This window comes from Temnothorax americanus, unplaced genomic scaffold, assembly GCF_048541705.1.
Source record: "Temnothorax americanus isolate GAGA-0224 unplaced genomic scaffold, ASM4854170v1 Scaffold2, whole genome shotgun sequence".
Classification (NCBI taxonomy): Eukaryota; Metazoa; Arthropoda; class Insecta; order Hymenoptera; family Formicidae; genus Temnothorax; species Temnothorax americanus.
The window spans coordinates 7018040-7026230 of NW_027509338.1; the positions used below are offsets into that span (position 1 = coordinate 7018040).

Genomic DNA, 8191 nt, shown 5'->3' on the forward strand with positions numbered 1-8191 from the left:
TACGTACCTCCTTGTGGAATCTCGAGACTGTCTTTGGAATTTTTCCGCAACAAGCTATTAGAATTTCTTCATTACGAGAGGAAGATCGAATAAAAACATCGCGATGTACTTTTACGAGCCCGGATAACGTTACATTTTCCGGAGAGTTACATCAGCTCGACGTAATCGCGCCCGAGTATCGCAACGAATCGGTGCACTCGCCGATTATTACGATAAACCGCGTCATCCGCCAGGCAGCCGGAAGCGGCGTGCAGCGGCTGCCACGTGCGTGTCACCATGCCATTCCCGATCGAGTATCGTCTTCCGCGCGCGTGTACGAGCGGCCAATTAACTCGCCGCGCCGAGAGAAGATGATCGCTCTAATCCCGTATCGGCTCTCAGAAAGGCACGCACCTGCACCAGTTTCCCTCCTTCCGACGCTCGCGGGAGGTCTAAAGACACATCCTTCAATTACGCTAGTGTATTTCAACTATTCCGTTCCCAATCATTACACGTGTATTCTCAAAATAATGTTCACTTAGTTTCGCAATGTTTTATAGATCTCTATATGTGTATGAGAGTAAATTGAAGCGATTATATCGATTAAGAAAGCTGAATAACTTGTATCACATTTTCATAGTGAGCCGGTTCACTAATCGTCTGTGCTCTAAAATCGAAACTTGAACTGTCTAATAGTTTTTAACGACGTACTATATTATACGTCTTATTGTTTTTCACACAAACGCCACAATAAAAGATAAATATAGTAATTAAGGAACTTTAAAGTATACAAATAACTTTTTATTTAAAATATGACAATTTTTATGATTAACGTTACCAAGTTTCAAGTTCAAAAAATACGAACGTTCAGTGGGGTATTTATATTATTTTTGATACAATCTGTATCACGTAAATATATTTTTGAAGTACAAGATACGGTCACTCTACCTTTTCCGGAGCATGCAACGCGGCTGTACCGGACGGATTAATGGATACGCATGGTCGTCATCATGACGCGGACGGACTATACGGTGTACGGTCGAGGGGGAGGGGGAGGGTGAATAAAAAAGAGGAACGTAAAAGAGAGGGATGTAGGGGGAACGTATATGCGCCTTCATGGGCAGGATTCTCGTCGGGAGGATGCACAGCGATAATTGGCGATGCCTTTAAGCATCGCTATAGCTCCGGGTGTAGCTATTATACCTACCGCGGCGCGTGCATTATGACGAATGAACGTGCACACGAAGAGGACGAGTATAAGTCCTCCTCTTTCTCTGTACCGTCGTCGTTATCCGCCGGTATGAGTCCGCTTTTCTATATTGTACGCGTAAGATTATTGTGTCTAGGTGGTTGAACATGTTGACATACTGTTTGATATAACTCGCGATGATGGGAAATAAGGCTTCAGTACTTGTCTAATTAGTCTAATTACTATCCTTATTATCAATTTACTATGACTTTTTTTTTAATCAAAATTCTAATTTTAGATTAATAATTGTTTCTCGTAATTCTTACTGCTAAAAAACAGGAATAGGTAGTGAAGTTGAAATGGAGATTTTTATTCCCGCCGTTCTATCTGCGTTTCCGCCGAATCTATATCTTACTTAAATTTATTTATCGTAGCAATTCAATGTGTGTGTGTGTTTCTTTGTCATAGAAAACAAACTACGTTTCATTTCTCAACGATATACAGGACAGATTGCACAATGATCCCCGACTAACTGTTAACACAATGCGTGTCAAAGGTTAAACACGCCATCGATCGTCATCTCGGCTTCATCGCAACGTCTACCGATTTCTTACTTTGAAGTCCGGCGATATCACCCTGAAACCATCTCGCCAGGGACTACCACCTACCACAGCGACTCGAGGTAGAATTTCAGAAGGCCGAGTCTTCCGGGTGGAACTACTATTACTATATACTACCATCACCACACTACTACTTGCCAGGCCTAAAGGGTTAAACGTATCGCAAGAAAACAGACCTCCGCGCGTGGCGATGCTGGGCAATGCTTCCTCTTCCCATCGCGCGATCTCCATTTCCCCGGGCAAAAAAGTGGCCGCGCGCAGCGGCGGCGGGGCTATACAGTCGCCGTCGACCGTCTCTCGACGCCGTCTCTCTTGGTCTCTCTACAAGGTATGCTAAGCTAAGCGCAAGAAGCGGCGGCGGAGGCGGCCGCGGTCGGTCTCTCGGACAACCTCGAAGGTGGAAGGAAGTGGCGAGGCAGCAAGCAGCGGCCAAGCTAGGCGTGAGTCATCGAGGCGAGACAAGATCTCGGGTAAGGAGGCGGCCTTGATGCCGCGAAACCGTTTGCGATATCGGAACGCCGGCTCCGATCGTCGTCACGTCGCGCGCCGCGGCCGGTGGACTTATAGACCGCTCCAAGGAGGATTAGGGTAAATCGTAGCACTATATAGGGTGCTCAAGGAATACCAGAAATCTCTCAACAACGGGCTCTTAGTATTTCGTACTTCGCGAACGAGGACGTTTTTCTTATTAACTCATTCGTTACAAACTCATTCGTTATATATACATGTATGTATATATTCAGTTAAAATTGGAAATTTCCCAATAAATAAAATCGATTAAGGCCTAGGTTCACAAATGTCGGTTAACTTCTAACCTTAATAAGTTAACTCATCCTTCGTCTCTTTCTAATGCCCATTTCTACCAATGTAGATTAACTTATTATAATCTCGGTTTAACTTACTTTCTATCTTTTTCTAACTTTTAGAACTAGGAAAAGATGACAGGTAAGTTAAACCAAGATCAAAATTAACCCGCGTTGATAGAAATGGACATAAGAGAGACGTTAGAAAGAGACGAAGAGTGAGTTAACCTAAGGTTAACCGAAGTTAACCGAGAAGATTAGAAAGTTATATAACCGACGTTTGTGAAACTGGGCCTAAGATATTAATGCTGTTGCTTTGTTTATTTATATTATATTAGAAATATTAATAGGAAATTAGTTCCAGGAGCGTTTCAAGCATGAATAATGACGTGCGAAAATTTATTTGCCACAGGAAGAAAATCAGGAGCGACGTCTCGCTTCCGACATCCATAATTCTATATAATCACGATGCCTGAGCCGGAGCTTTAATGAAAGCGACAATAATCTTTAACCTGGAAACGCGATATTTGAGGATGGCATAATCGGATTTGCAGAACGTTGACGCGAATATTGTAATGAAACATCGGTGTCTCCGGTAAGTTCAGTGGTACGGTTGCGATCGATCAAAGTGACGAACCTGCTCTTCAGATCTGCACAATTTTACAGTTATGGAGTACCAGCGACGACGACGTCTTCATTCCGCGCGTTAGGAGTCCGAGAATGCGAGAATGCGGCAAAAGGCGATTCTATCACTCGGCAGAAGTAGTACGAGCGAAACTCGCGTCATGAAAAAAACTGAGAAAAATTGCACGCAAAATTCGAGCGTCTCGAACGATCATTTCTCAATAGCATCATTTAATATTTTTTTCTGAGGTAGTCTGATTTAAAACGTTAATGAATGCTAGTAAAAGTTTAATTAATCTCGTGATTAATTTTAACAAATCATAACACGAGATACATAGAATATTAAATTTCTATTCGTTTTTAAATTTAATTATTTTGTCTAAATTTTTATTGTGTTTTACGCTTCAAATAACGGTAATATAGAAGTCCACAAAAATTTTCTAACTGTAAGCTGTGCAATAAATTCATATAGAAGTGTCGAGAAAAGAACAATAATCTTGAACGCGGTTCTATCTTCAATTCCGCAACACTTAATCTAACACGTGCCGCGAACTTGATCCCATCTTTGGGGTGATCTGGTCTAAGCAGGATGTCCTTGCCAGAGATAAATCACGCATAGAAATATATTCTCAGCCTTGCGCACCGGCGCGCGGCGTACGTAGGAAAACACCTGCGTTTTAGTAGCCTATAGAGCGGCAGACAATTGTTTGTTGCCAGCCTGCCGTAGCAGCGCATTGTGAAATCGTCATCGCTAAGTACGATTGCGACGATAACGACGAGGCGGTTACTATTAGCGTCTTTCCGTATTACTACATTTGCGATGCGTGCATGAATAATTTAACGCAAATCCATATTCGAAACGAATCAAGGAGAAGATCGCGAAGAGAGAATCTCCAATCGGAAAAGATTTGTTTATCTTCTTAGTAATTTAGCAAATAAAAGTTAGAAAGGATCGTATTGTCAAAACGATAGGTACATGGAGTAAATAGATATTAAAAAGTTTCTTAATAATGTGCGATATAATATGTATGTCTATAATTTTCATAAAGTTATTAATTTAATTACAATAAATTAGAATATTTCTGACGCAAATAAAAGTAATCATGTGCGCGCTATGTAAGGCGATGTGTTTTCAGGGTAATTTTTTATGTTTCTCTTGGTTAACGCCACCCGTGGTGTGAGCAGATTGAAAACAAAAAAAAATACGGAACAGGACGGAAAGAGAAAAAGAGAGAAGGATGCAAGGAAAAAGCGAGCGTTACCAAAGAAAGACCCGTTGTCGCCGGTAAAATCAACCGAATGGAAAAATCAGACGTCGGATGGGCTCATTACCGATTCGGCATGCGAATTGCTCAATTTGCAGCTGCAAAAGCACGAACGAGCTCACCTGGTGCAAGCGTAGCATCCAGACCGGGATGGGGAACAAGAATTCACCGCATTGATCAGATATATTAAGGTAATGGCAAAATTAAGATATTTATTCGCAGTGCTCCTCACATATAATTTCCTGTTGAAAACTTCTAATATGTGGACAAAATAATCTTTAATTTCTGATTATGTTTTACGAATCACGAAGCTGATTTTTTATATTAAATAATATATCGTGCAAAATATATGAAGTAATATATTTTCAAAATGTGTGGTATCTTATTAATTTCTCTCTGTGCCTGAGTTAAGTTCCTTGAATGGGAATAAATAGGTGAGATCAATTAAATATGCAAATCAATTTACTTAATAAAAAATTAATTATTTAATGTATTCTGTTAGTAGAGAGTTCGCTCGTTAATTAATCTATAAAATTTGTGCAGGAGATCGATAGTCTCTCCATTGATGTCGCAGGGCGTTTTAATAATGTGTACGTTTTAATAACAAAAAAGTTGCAATTTTCAAATATATCTGCATAAAATTAATTTTTATATCGATAAAATATCAATATTTATTTCATCATTGATAGAAAATTATTTTTTAATAAGTCTACTATAGAAAAAATGTAATTTTTTTCAAAAAAACGTATCTATAGGTATGTGTATATAAATTGAAAATAAATTATATTTTGCTTCAATCTCGAATAATCTCCAGTTAAAAAACGGTAGCAAATATATTTGCAGATTACTATAAGATTGCAGTAGATTTATGGAAATAAATGCATTGCTGGCAAATCGCATCGGAGTCGAAATTTAATTACGAGAAAAACAACCATAACAGTAGCATAAAGGTATACTTGTTAGCTACTTTTGCATATTTTATTCATTACAGTTTTTTATTTATGACGCGATTTGCTGCACGCTAGCGATGCACTTGCTTCTATAAATTTGCAGCGGTTGTGATAATCTGCAAATATGTTTCTCTCTTATCGTCTTTTATTTTTACTCAATTCCTGGCGTTATTTTACGCTATTTTATTATTGTAATTTTTCTGAAGTGCTGATATTTTAAGCACAAGTATTTCTGATATTATCTATTGACATACATTAATTAGTAACTATATTAATATCTTTTAAGTAATAATAATATTTACGAGAAAAATATATTTGAGACATATTTATACATATATTTCTGATGTCAGTAATTCATATCTTTTTCATATATATGCAATTCCAATTAACAATTAAAATTTTGAAATAACTATAGTAAACAATTTCTAAATCTAAACAATAAACGGTTCTAACAGACAAGTGGCTCTACCTATTGCGAGTTACTCTCACTAACAGCATGTAACTTTACTCGTCGGTAAAGTATGCTGTATAGTTGCAATTACTTACAATGCATTACTTTTTACCGCGTAAGAAAAGAGAGAGAACAAAACATATTGTATATAATGTACAAAGTTGCTAGTTATATCTAATATAATTTTCACACATAAGTCTATATTATATATCTTTCTCAATAAAATAAAAAATAATTAAAAACTCACCAGTGCGATGCGCAGCGGTAGCGTTATTGTCCGCACTGAAACAAAATATAAATATATATATTAAATTAAATATTCACAAAAAATAATAATTAATATCTGTAAAACAATTGTTATATGCACTTAATGTTTTCTACATTTTTTTCTAAGCTGTATAATCATTAAAAGAATTAAATAATTTAAAAAAACAAAATTTTGTTAAGCATAAGTTTGTATGGAGTTTGATAAAAAAAATATCTAATTTTTGTCTCTAATTTATATAAGTGATTTAAATAATCATTACTCTTAATCGAGAGATAAAGTATTTTATTTTCATCTCTCATAAACATATTGAACATACTATATAAACATATTAAACATTAAGTATTAAATATTCTACTAAATTATTATTTCATCTCGGAATAATATATTTCATGTATATGCATTTTGCAAAATGCGTTAAATGTATTAAATGCCCGACGCAACCGCCGCGGGGAGAACGCTCATTAATATCGCAAAAGTAACAAATAAATAATAAATAACATATTACTCACTGAGGGCTGCTCCACCGTCGCCCAATGCCTCTCCCAGGCCTCCTCCTCCTCCTCTGCTTTTGGTCCTCTGTGGCACTCACACACACACACACTCGCGGAAACACGGTTAACCACGATCGGCCGCTCGCATCTTCGAAATACGACAATCGCTCGGCACTTTCGTACGGCACTCCCGATATATTAATTAAACGTGCGACTTTATGCGACCTGAAAGATTAATTAACAAGGAAGATTACGCGATACGGTCGCATCGGGAAGCGTCAAGCAATTTGCTCGATATTCGCGACGTTTCGCGAATTTAGCACGGCGACGCGACGTCGAATGATGACGTCGAACGGCGAAGCGAATTCGGAGATTTCGCGGTCAACTTCACGCGCCAGGGAGCGTGTACCCGATGCGTACCGCCGGCCGCCGGCGCTGAACTATAATAAATGCTCCTAGCTGAATGCCGCGCATTTTCATGTATCTTGAACAAGCAAATTATATACTCTCGCGTTTCACGGCGATTGTTTACCCGTATTGCAATTCAAATATAGTTAAAACAATAGATATCCGCGGAACGCAATACGTTCGAATATACGATTGTCGTTTTGTTGGTTACTTGCGATGGATGTGTCGTGTATGTACATACATGCTTTAACGAGTCATCGATGTGCGAATTTACGCGTCGCGATAATCGGATTCTAAAACGCGATTAGATACCGAGTTGGTAATGACTGAACTTACTAATTAGATGTCTCGCGACGCGCCGCTCGCCTCGGAGACGATACATGTTCCCGTACGTTGCGAGTTGCGAGATGACGATTGACGACGACGACGAATTGAAAGCCGGCAACTTCACCGTGTACAACGCGAACCAAATTCATGATTAATAAACAGGTTGATTGTGTCCGAAAATACACGATCGAAATTCCAATATGATTTTCGCGTAACACATTTCAAACGTTTAGATTAAATGATACTTAAAGTGTATACGCATATGAATTAATAAATGACCGACTTCTTATCATGCCTCCCGTTACTTGCGTTATTAGGTTCAACATAAATCCGGATTGGCGAGAAATTTCAAGTATATACATTTTATGTTCGACTTGGGCGTCACTGAGGAGACGATTATCGCCCGTGATTATCGCGATTAAACATCAGTAATTTACATCAATTGCCAATCCTCTATTGACTCGATTTTTCCCAATGGAGAATAGGCGAGAAAGTTGCTTCGACAAACGCATGACTGTCGATCCGTTCGCGAATCGACACTCGACAGTATCGTCAATCGCGGTTAATCAGTCGCGTAAGCCGGTTTAGCCGGTAATCGTTAATATTGTAATATTACCGTGTAATCGTGTCTCGAGAGACTACGATATGCGGAGCGGCACGCGTCGCTACCGTCTCGCTCGAGTCGCGTCGTATGAATGATAGCTGATAGCGCGGCGACCGGCGACCTTGCGCGGCTCGTGCCTCGTGCCCCGCGCGAAGCAGCAGCACGGCGCGCGCGGCCGCCGCGCCGTTACGTTCAAAACAAACGCTCGCCGA

At 39.2% G+C, this 8191-nt stretch overlaps 1 long non-coding RNA gene across 1 annotated transcript; it reads left to right on the forward strand.

Moving 5' to 3' along the window:
• The first annotated feature begins 2130 nt into the window (after positions 1-2130).
• LOC143896954 (uncharacterized) lies at positions 2131-4345 on the forward strand. Its single transcript, XR_013256802.1, has 3 exons — positions 2131-2258; positions 3004-3186; positions 3258-4345. It is a non-coding gene; the product is annotated as an uncharacterized LOC143896954 (long non-coding RNA).
• Positions 4346-8191: the final 3846 nt, after the last annotated feature.